The sequence below is a fragment of the Cotesia glomerata genome, linkage group LG3 (genome assembly GCF_020080835.1).
Source record: "Cotesia glomerata isolate CgM1 linkage group LG3, MPM_Cglom_v2.3, whole genome shotgun sequence".
In the NCBI taxonomy this organism is placed as follows: domain Eukaryota; kingdom Metazoa; phylum Arthropoda; class Insecta; order Hymenoptera; family Braconidae; genus Cotesia; species Cotesia glomerata.
Window position 1 is genome coordinate 24,783,430 of NC_058160.1, and position 12,570 is coordinate 24,795,999.

General features: G+C 30.6%; 1 long non-coding RNA gene across 2 annotated transcripts in view; it reads left to right on the forward strand.

The window, feature by feature from the left end:
• Positions 1 to 12,570, forward strand: part of LOC123262141 — a 118,810-nt gene that overhangs the window by 29,911 nt on the left and 76,329 nt on the right. The gene's annotated exons all lie outside the window — the stretch shown is intronic.

The window sequence follows — 12,570 nt, forward strand, 5'->3', positions numbered from 1 at the left end:
AAAATTATTTTATTAATAATTATTATCAAATTTTGTGACGAAGAATAACTTGTTATATTCACATTTTTTACGAATTCTGCGACAATACTAGTTTTCATTTTATTGTCTGTTTTGCAAACAAGATAAAACTAATTAAAATTTAATTCTCGGTTGTTTAAATAACTAACAATTCTCTCACAGCAATCATAAGGAAAATAATTAATGAACAAATTAGAAATAAATTCCGTTGATTTTTTTAATAGTATTTTTCTATTCTTAGCATAGCTTATCCGTTCTTGCAACATAATAAAATAATTGTTCAACTTGTCGCATTGAGAATATTGATATATATCAAGATCTTGAAACTTTTCATCAGACATTAATCTGATTAAATCTTCCATTTTATAAGTCAACAAATACCAAATAGTAATATCGCTATTATTAATTTTCGTTTCTTTCATGTAATTTATCTCTTGCATGATCTTCCACTTTAACAAAACTATTTGGTCATTATACCACTCTACACTAAAACAGTTATTAGATGGATATTTTAACAATATTTTTTCATCGACAAGTAATCCAATCATTTTAAAACTGATCGCCTTTGCGAGTATGTAGTGCATTATTATTTTTAATTGTTCTTGAAAGCTAGTAATGTACCCAAAATCATTCCAAGTATCGGGTGTTATCGCTTGATTAAAAACTTCCCCAGAATAAAGTCTCTAAATTAATTTAATTAAAATCCAAATTACTATCATGCAATAAAAAATGGGCTGCCAAACTGTAGCCGTACTTAATCACATAGTTAATAACGGAAGTTTTTTCTTTATTTGCCGGAAATCGAGCATTAACATCAGCTCCATTTTCTACCAAAATTTTTACTACTATACGTTTTTTGAAAAACCAAACATCTTCCTTTGCACTGCACATAAATGCTTTTCTTTTACCATTAACCACTGTAAAATGCAACACACACGGAAAAAAATTAACTGTTGCTGCAACAGGAAAAAATCCTATTGCAATAACAGCCTGTAGCTGCAACAGGAGGCAGCCATGTTGCAGCAACAGGATTACTACTGTTATTGCGACTTAATAGTAAAATATAGTTGGGTCCACATTCCTTTCTCAATCCTTTCCTACCAATATCCTGTTACGTGAATGTGGAACGCTTCACGTAATAATTACCGTAACTCCTATTCTTTCCCGCTTCACAGCATTATTTATATTTATAAATTCCATGTCAAATTGACCTATACAGTTGGAATTGACCCCTTTTGATTTGGATAAATTTTGATCAGAAATTTTCTTTTATCATATAACGAACTTCTGCCAGAGGAAAAAAAATTAAAAAATTTTATTTAAAAGATATCCAAATTCAAAATTTCGCTATTTTTTCATTTTTTCAGTTTTTCAATTTTGTTTTTGGAATATCTCGAACGCTATTATAGATACGGGAATGGCCTTTCATTTGTTTGAAAGGGGACACTTAGGGCTATTGAAAAAAAAAAAAATATTTTGGAAAAAAATTTTGAAAAATGCCAAATTTGTCAAATTTTAAATTTTTGAAAATCGTCAAAAATGTCGATTGACATTAAAATTTTGGCTCAATTTTTTTTTTGTATAGTACCTTGTACTGATCTTAAAAGACCCTGAAATTTTTAGAACTGTGTGTGTGTTTTTTTTAAACATGAATTTTGGAATTTCAAAAAAAAAATTTTTTCTTGTTTTTTGAAACTTTTAAATAAGGTAAAGTTATGCAGGTACAGAGTATTGTAATTTTGAGCATTAAAAAATTAAATGCACGACGTGGAAATATTAAATAATAAATTAATTTCAATTTTTTTTTATTTTTTTGGAGTAATTTTAAAGTCAGGCTTAACATTCTTTCCCGCTTCACAGCATTATTTATATTTGTAAAAATGCTTACCGTGAGATGGACGGTGTGGCTTAATCTATATAGAATAAGCGAAAGGAAATTTAGTATAGACCGGATAGCTCAAATGGTAAAGTAGCCGACATGTTTTCGGAAGATTCTGGGTTCGAATCCCAGTCCGAGCTATCTAATAATTTTTTCTCGCATATTCTATAATCTCACATTAAGATGATCCTCTCCACATTCCTTTCTCAATCCTTTCCTACCAATATCCTGTTACGTGAATATGGAACGCTTCACGTAATAATTACCGTAACTCCTATTCTTTCCCGCTTCATAGCATTATTTATATTTGTAAGCGGGAAAGAATCATAACACATGATATAGTTTCTTATTTTTTTTTAACGCATGATATATTTTGTCCGTTTCTTAACTTCAATAACAGTTTTTAACGTCAAATAACTCAAACAGATATAAATTTCCAACAAAAATCAGAAATAATATGAAGAGAATATCAATTTTGTTTTGTTTTTTCGAATACTTGTTTACTTACAAATTTCTGCACATTAATGTTTCGTAATCTCAAATTTCAAATCATTTCCATCTTAAAAAGACGATAAATGGCGTCGAAAAATTTAAATGAAGTAAAAAAACGACGAATAACAATTATATCATGCGTTAAGCCTGACTTTAAGATTACTTCAAAAAAATAAAAAAATGTTAAAATTATTTTATTATTTAATATTTCCACGTCGTGTTTCGAAAGAGTGGGACCCGGGTTCGATCCCGGCACGCACCACTATTTTTCAGTGATTATAAATAAAAATATGTGCGTTACGTTGCCAGCCTCTGAAAGTGGCAGAGATAGCCGGGCGGCACACGTCTGACTTGGGTGATCACCCATTTAAGCAACAACTTGAATGGGTGACCACTCTAGTCGGCGTTGGTTAGCGCGAGGGATCTCTGTACACTAGGAGAGGGGCCTAATGCTCCAGTGGTCGATAAAGAAGAGTTTCTTATCAATCATTGCAGACTTAGCCCAGCTCCGACTGTACTATCATGGGTTTTCTCTGTGGTTTCCCCATGGTTCCAACAGCCTGAGAGGTGAGGTTCAGGGTGAATACGGTACAGAAAGTACAAGTCGGTCCACAGCCGCACAAATTAAAAATAAAAATGAAGTGTCGGGTGGGACTTGCTGAGGTCCAATATGAGAAATAGAAAAAGCGTAGAGCTAGGGAAAGAAGAGGAATCAGCTTTGTAAAAACCGAGAGGTGTACAAGTAAAGCATAATAATAATAATATTTCCACGTCGTGCATTTAATTTTTTAATGCTCAAAATTACAATACTATGTATCTGCATAACTTTACCTTATTTAAAAGTTGCAAAAAACAAGAAAAAATTTTTTTTTGAAATTCAAAAATTCATATTTAAAAAAAAAACACGCAGTTCTAAAAATTTCAGGGTCTTTTAAGATCAGTACAAGGTACTATACAAAAAAAATTGAGCCAAAATTTTAATGTCAATCGACATTTTTGACGTATTAAAAATAAAATGTCTATAATCAACGTATCAATTGAAGTGGATAATTATTAAAAGTTCTGATTGGATAAATTCTAATTTACATTGATACGCAAACTTATATATAAAAGGAAAGGATCAGAATGAAAAAAATAAAGTAAAAATTCTTGAAAAATCCTTTTATTAGAATTGTTTCAGTTACATTCAATTTTAAAAGTTAAAATTCTATTACAATTGAAACTAGAGAAATGAGAAAGTTCCGATACTTGGTAAGCAAACTTTCGACCACTCATTAACTTTTTAAAATCCATCTTCCTTATAAAAGTCATAGAGACTTCATTGTTTTACGAGTTAGTTATAGATTACTTTAACGAGTTAATACCGCAATCCGCAGACTTTTTTTTATCAACTCTGATAAACTGAAGCGCTAAAGTCCTACCACGAATGATGATAAAAGACTAAAACAAGTACATATAATGACTTTACTGATTTTATAGTCGTTTTTTTAAAACTAACAAACTTGTCGGTGTTCCTGGCTTTGAATTAACCTTTCGTATCTCTTGAATTCAACCATAAATTAAGGGGCTTAATGGTTAAAATAATTTTATGTGCAGCGCTTAAATGATATATTAAAATTGATGGCGTGAAGCTTGATTTAAATAATATAGTAACGCTCACTAAATGACTATTTAGTTGCAGTCATCAAAAAATTGTTTTTTCCTGATAAAAATTAAAGGATTAATAATAAAATAATAAAAAGCACTTAAACATTATATGACATAGCGATAAAAAATCTAAAAAATGATTTGACCAGCACGCATGGACAAGTAGTTTATGAAGGACTGCCGGAATCGTAGTCGGGTTTCGTGGATCGCATCGTGCTGTGGCTTTTCGTCGCCAAGATCCTATCTTTTAGAGAGTAGGGGATTACGTAGTACCACCACGTTTTATGTTTCATTATTATTATTATAATCATTATTATTGTTATTATTATCATCCGTGTAGATGAGAGTGAAAAAAAATTTGTTCATTGCAAAGAAGACAGAGAATGACCCTTTTTGTTTTCTGGTTAGATCCTTTTTTTTCACTCTACTCTTTATTTTTTTTTTTTTTTTTTTGTAAATATTTTTGCTCCTTTTTTTCACTTTACTTCATTTCTATTTCGTTCTCTCGTCAAGAAGTCACGGAGCGCACCGGAAACTGCAGAGCAACTTTATCTTGTATGCATCCGACACCCGCCGTGGTCGCGAGCACGTGTTCACTTTTTTTAAACTAAACTTATTTTTTTATTACTCCGTCTCTTCTTCCCAATGCTTTTCACCGTGGACTCGTTTACCTTACCATCCCCCTAGACTCGTGGTTTTTGCTCCTGCGTGGGTGAGATTTATATGCTTATGCTTTTACAATCCGAAATTTGATAAAGGAACGAGTTTACTTGACGGAACATTATTTCAGTAAAAATAATTTCTTTTTTGGTACTTGAAAGATGACGAGTGTTCGATAGAATAAATATTTACAATTATTAACAATTATATTTTAGAAAAAAAAATTATTCTAGACTGTAAATCTCATTAACAAAGAATTCACTTATGAGTTTATTTTTTAATAATCTATATTACACTGTAAAAAATTTCGGTGTAAAGTTGGACCCAGGGACTTTTACACCGCCGTCTCGGATAGCTTAACTGGTAGAGCCCTTGGCGCGTAACCGAGAGATCTGGGTTCGACTCCCAGTCTGGGCTGTCTGATTATTTTTTCAATTACGGAAAAATTCCCACTGAGTAGGTCCCCCCTTTCCCCTATCCGTTCTTTCCCAACTCCCTTAAAATTTGCTTTAATATGGCCGTGTAAGTGTGAAATGTCGGTGTAAAATTTCCTCCGTGTCAAATTTTCACTCGTGTAAATTTAACACGGCGTAATTTAATGTTTTACACTATTCCGTGTTACTGTTATTGTTATTATTCATAACTTTGAAAATTTAATAACTATTACTAGCAACCTTGCAGTCTCTATGTGACTGCCGTGACTTGTGAACTATAAATAAATAAAATTTTGCTTTCTTAAATAATGACTTCTGTTAAATTGCAATGTACTTTTTTAATTATTGACGTTTTTAAAGATATAAGCTCATTCCGATGTTACACTCATCATGACCTTTCATTTGAGTACCCACATTAATTTTTCATATATTTATATATATTATATATATGTATATATGAAAAATATATCAAAATGTATGTGGGTACTCAAATGAAAGGTCTTGATGAGTGTAACATCGGGATGAGCTTATATCTTTAAAAACGTCAATAGGTCACAAGATACAAGGTCATTTCCTAATTATTGATATTTTTAAAGATATAAGCTCATCCTGATGTTACACTCATCAAGAGCTTTCATTTGAGTACTCATATGTATTTTGATATATTTTTCATATATCTATATATCTATATGTAATATATATAAAAATATGAAAAAATGATGTGGCAATTAAAATGAAGATTCTTGATGAGTGCAACATCGGGATGAGCTTATATCTTTAGAAATATATATAAAAATATATTTAACACTATAAACATTCGCATTTTTATCAATAGACTCTAACATAAGATCCACCATATAATTAGATAAATTTTTAACAACTTGAATGTTAACATTCTTGTTGCAGACTTTCCAATGATATTAAGATTTACGTTGGAATGATTTTGCCCTGTAAAATAGCATAATATAAAAAAAATATACTTTTGAATATTTATTTCTACATGTTTATATTTATAATCTAAATTTGTACAAGTCTGAAACTAAACAATCAAATTAATTAATGAGAAATTTTCAGGAAATACATTTACACGCTTGGTGGTGTAAAATTTAGGATTCACACCGTTAAAATTTAACATTATACTTAGTAAGATTTTCACACCGTCCGTGTTAAAAATTTTTACACCAAATCATTTACACCACACCGAGTCCAAAAAATTTTTTACAGTGTATTAAGAGAATAAGCAAAATTTTGTGGCCAGTGTATTTATATGATAAAATGGGTTTTTATGGTTAAATTTGGTATCGTTGGAAAAGTCTTGACCTAGAGTTGTGTCTTTTCAAGGTTTCATATCATTCTCACCAATAGTCAGTTTATGATAAGTATTTAGGCTGCATTCGAAAATGCTTTATCTCTAGATACATAATTAAGAAATGACATTGTATCTTGTGAACTATTGACATTTTTGAAGATACAAGCTCATCCCGATTTTACACTCATCAAGACCTTTCATTCGAGTACCCACATCAATTTTTCATATATTTATATATATATTATATATATGTATATATGAAAAATATATCAAAATGCATGTTGGTACTCAAATGAAAGCTCTTGATGAGTGAAACATCGGGATGAACTTATATCTTTAAAAACGTCAACAGTTAAAGAAGTACAGTGCAATTTAACAAAAGTTATTATTTAAGAAAGAAAAATTTTATTTATTCATAGTTCACAAGTCATGGCAGTCACATAGTGACTGCAAGGTTGTTAGTAATAATTTATAGTTATAAATAAATAATTATAATTTTACCTATTTGATCAATTTGACTATAATCAATAAAAAAAAAAATTTTTTTGAATCAATGAAATCATTTCAAAGAATTTCTTCGTCTTAAATCTAGCTGAAAATTTCTTGAAATAAAAAATTTTTCTTGGCTAAAGTAAAGTTCATTTGTTCAAAAATTTTTCTGCTTGATTTAATATAATAAAATTCTTTAAAATTTTTTTTTGGTTCAAGGTTCTGTTTCTTCAGTTAATTTTCTTTTTTAATCGGTGTAATTTAGCTCAAACTTTGACAAGAACAAGAACACTATTTTTGAAAATAGTTTCAAAAAAATTAAAGACAGATTCTATATCAGTACGTACATATTAACATAAATAATTTTTAAATAATCAATAAGTTAATTTAATTTTTTATTCAATACATTTTACGCTGTAGACAAATCTAATTTTGATCTTATTTAATGTAAAGTTATACAAATCTCATTTTGAGTTTCATTATGGAAAATTTTTTACATGATTTGCTCAGTATTCTTCATTTTGTTTTCACTTTAGAAACAACAATAGAAAGTCAAAGGGTAAAAACAATAATATATTATTTTGTCATAAAAAGTAGTACCTCTATAAGATAGATGTATCGATAAAATGACAAAGCTAAACGAGACACAAGACACGGATATGTGAATAATCTAATTGCCAAAGATGTAACGAAGAGTCGAACAACGAGTGATGTTTGAATATATCTTTTGGAATTTTAGCTGGTAGATCTCTTGTCTAGGCTAATCTTTTATCTGAGGATCATTGTCAGCGAGTGATACGCCTTTGGACTGACTCTGTATCTGGATTCTTGGGAATCTGATGAGACCGGACCAGAGACTGGAGACTGATGTGTGTGATCTCTCGGAATTGGATTGTAGATAGATTGTAAGAGTGTATACACCAACTAGATGTCAATCTTTTTGACACCCACCGACACCAACATGCTGCTGAATCTTTCTTACGTGTCAACCTGAGGGTTAAATTGATTTTTATAAATGATAAAATACAAGAAAATTAATTGATGATGAATGGACTCGTCGGATATAGAATGTCAATGTCATATATATTGATAACTATCGTTTTTTGACGAGGAGTTTTGCTATTACTTGCGGGTAACTTGGGAGAAGATGCCATGAATAGGTTTATGAGGTTACAAAAAATATTTATTCGCCTTTCAAACTTATAAGGTTTTAATATTTATTGACAGAAAAAAAATATTTTTTAGTTTACAAAACACTTTTTTTTTTTATTTTTTTTTTTTCCATAACTTTATAATTATTTATTGAATCATTTAAATGTTCACTTTAAATAATTATTTATACCATGTTGATTTTAATAATAAGTATTTAGTTCTCAGTGATAATATTGAATTTTAATTTGATTAAAAAATGTATAAGAGCAATTAATTTCAATGATTAAAATTTTCATAATTTTTTCAACTTTTCTTCAGTAAAATCAAAACTGTGCGTTAAAGTATCATTTTGTAACTTAGTTAGATAAAGTAGAGTATTCCATAACCAGCTACTTGTAAAGCGTTGTCAAGTGTTGAAAAATTGAACTTTTCAATCAAGTCTAGCAGAAAATAAACATAAACATAACCAAATATAAGAAAAATTGACGTAATTTTCGAAAAATTTTTTAAAAAACTAAACAGTTGATCATTTTTACATCCCAAAAAATTTTTCCGATTTGAAAATAATTTTTCCACAACCACTGAAACGCCAATTTTAACCCATAACATTATCCTCTGGTCTTTACTCACAAAGTATGATGTTTTTCCATCGATAAAATCGACGTAAATATATAACATAAAAATAAAAATCGGCATTAATTAGCATAAATTACAGTCAAGTATAAGTAGAAACAGAAAGACAAATATAAACAGTTTCTTCTCGAGGTTTTATTTTTATTAATGACGAGTGAATTGTAGAACGACACCTCGTCGACTAGTATGATTATTATGGTTTCTGTTATTATTTAATCGTAAAGTGAAAATGGTGCTCTTAGGAATGGGAAATGGCTGGGATCGGTTATTCCCTTAAAGATTCTTCAGCCGACAATTATCTTTCTTTTCAATACGAGGGACTTTAATACCCACGTATATAAACACCAAGTGCACTGGAATCCCCGTGGAGCCTTGGAGTTGATGGCGTCGTACGGCGGCGCTGGCTGGACAACTTGTACAAGCATCTGAACGATTCGAAAATGCCATTGCCGTTACTCTTAGTCCCGCGCTATTCCGCGCTTATAGAAGAGGGAAGAGGAAGAGAAAAGAGCCACAAGGGAAGTAAATAAGTGCTGCTAGGAGCTGGAAGGAGGAGGGAGATGGAGATAAAGAGAGTTAATGTATATAAAGTAGAGGGACATTATCAAAAAGAGCTGGGAGAAGAAGGAAGAAGAAAGAGAAGGAGATGGAGATGAAGAAAGAATAAAAATATAAGAATGTGAATGTGAATGTCAAGTAAAGCTTGCAGACCGCGCGTTAAGCGTAAGCCAGAAGGTCCTTAGCCGCTGGAGGAACAGCCTTAATTAACTCTCGAGCCGCGAACCTCGTTTGTGAGCCGATTGTGCCGGCTAAGTAAGCCAGACAAGGATAAACAGATGTCCTGATAACATTTATAAGAGAAGGAAAGAGCTCAGTGAAACGAGCAAATGAAAGTCCTGGGTGGTCAGAGATTCCAGTTTCTCGATAATTGGTCGAGGTGTTTCGACACCCGACCACCGTTGATATTTGCAACGACTAACTTTAATCGTGATCAACAGCAGAGAAACTATTATCGTTCACGAGAATATTATCAGGGATCAAGTGCTGGATTACAAAAAAATATCTTGATACTCAAATTAATTACAACTCAATGACAGGAAACAGTCACGCCGCCTCATGTAACTCTCGGCATTTGAATTTATTTTCGGGGCAGTTTTCAGTAAATTTTAGGAGCTTTGACAGGACAAGTCTTGAGAGTTTAAGCGATTTTTTAATTTGTTATTGGTAATCGTAAACATGCTGATCGAGGGAATTTTTTTCGGTACTTCTTTCAAGGTACTTAATAATTCGTTCATGCTAACAAAAAGGGTCCTCCCCTTTTCTAGTACCTAAAAAATTATTATAAATTTTTTTTTTTATGAACTATTATTTTATCATTGTGATAGTAATGATTTGAAATTATTCAAAAATTATTTTTACGAAAGTTAAATTGAATTTTTTTAAATAAAAATGATTGGAATTTAAATTTATTTAGTTTCATTGAAAGAAACTGAATTTTTGGAAAAGTTATAAATTATATTACTACAAAATTTATATCTAAGTTATTTTGATATCAATTTTCCACACAAAAAAATCTAATTTTCGATAATCAGTAAACTTAATTATAATGCAATTGATAACATAGTAAACTGGAATAACACACACATTATCGGCAACAAAAATTAATTAAAAACACACAGTCAGCGACGTATAATTTATTCCTTAGTATAAATAAAATTAAAACTTTTTAATTCTCTAATAAATTAAAATTAACATGGCAAAGTAAGAGAATTTAAATTACATACATTACATTACAGTTCAAAGTGTTGAAACAAAAAAAAATAAAAATTCTGAGTAACCCATTATTAAAAAAAAAAAAAAAAATCATTAATAAATAGTGTAATACCTGCGTACACAATTTAATTTCAATTACAAATAGCGAAAAGCAGTTAAATCCTTTGGTTCAACGCAAAACGAATGAAGTGATATTTACATTTGAAAACCAAACGTGCCATCGAGATTTCACCTCTTCTCTCTCTCTCTCTCTCTCTCTCTTTTTTCTCTTTCCATCGAAGTTCAACATCTACATATATCTATCGGTATACAAAATTGCAGGCTCATTTTAGGGTAAATTTTGGAGGGTAGATTGGAGAGCATCCTCTAGTAGCTGACTCATCTCGATGGTAGATCACGAGGGTGTATCGGTATCACCCCATGTGTTCTCGCGTTTTCTCTCCTTTTCGACTTTTCTTTTTTCTCATTCTTGGTGTCTTTGTCTCTATTTATCTTTTTTTTGACTATCATTACACCCGATGTGTCTGACTCTCACTCTCTCTATCCATACTCAGATTTTCCTGCGAAGGGAGATAGAGAGAACGCAACATATTTGTGTCGGTTGAATCGACAATCGACAAACGACCCCAACCCCCTCAATTTTGGAGGGTAGCATTTATTCGTTTGTGAAATTAGTACTGGTTTTGTCATGTTTTGGATCAGTTCAATGTTCAATAGCCATCTTGTCCAGACACAAGCTAGATATACTTCACAAAGGGTGTTATGCTTCCTCTAATGCGATTAAATCTCATTTTTTCCTCACTTCACACGTATCATTTACAAATAGTCATCCTACATTTTTATTCGCGTTACATAACCCGTTTATACTATAAGTAATTTTATTATTATTAATCAAATTTTAATGCAATTTAATGTGATGTAATGTAATTATAATAACAGTTCATTGATATGATTTTTAGTGAGAAGAATATTTAATTAAGTGTGAAAAGATCGCTCCCCGTCTCCGTCCCCATCGTCTGCGCTTGTCATCAAAAAGTGCGAAAGCTTAATTGAGAGAATTGAATCTTTCGCTCAGTCACACGCAATCAGATGATCTCATATACACTCCATGAGATATCCCTCTGACAAAAAAGACCCATGTGTAACTACCCAGTTATTTTTTGCTTTCAATCGTTTTTTGTAATCATCGCCGTCAACGTCTATAGACTTTGCTTCTACCCGATTACGATATATTCCTTTACAATGCTCTTCATATGATATATTATCATAAATATGCTGATTTTTCGTGAAATTAAAATTGAAGCCTTATTTAAAATATTGTTTTTTGCTTGGAAAACGTTAAAAATTTGTGTATAAAATTTTAATTGTATAGAAGTATAAAATATTTTGTAAATTTTTTTATCAACTTCATAATTTTTCAAAATATAATTTTTTAAAGGTCATTACACGGAAAAAAAAATATTGTTAAAATGACTATCCAACGTATCCTCAAATAACGTTTCCTTAAAATAACAATCCGGATTTCTGATTTAAGGATTCATTTGTTTGACTTAAAAGCATACCGAGAATAGCTCTTGTAAATATATGTAGTTTCGTCAAAACAGGCAACTGTTTCGTTAACGTGAGGATCTGTATAGTTAAATTAACTAAATGTAACACTAAAATAATGATATGGATCGTCATTTTGATGATCCGCTGTATAGCTGAATTGGCTATACAGCGTATATCTCTAAAAAAAAATGACTATATGGCGTATAGTCAGAATAACGATACGTATCCTTATTCTGACGATATTTTTTTCTCCGTGTATGAATCTTGAGATAGGTATTACAAGCTTTAGAGACGTATGGAAAAAATTCAACAAGGACTCTAAGGATTTAATAAGAAGAAACGAATGTCTCGATTAATATTGAATAGAAAATTTTGCATTTTCAGTATTTAAATAACATATCACTAGACAGATCGCGGTTGCATGAAACTAACTAACAGTATTAAAATCATTTAAAATCTTAATAAAAATATTTTCAAAAATTTTCAAAACTTTCCTGAAAATATTTTTAATTTTTGGAATTTTTTTTTTTTTT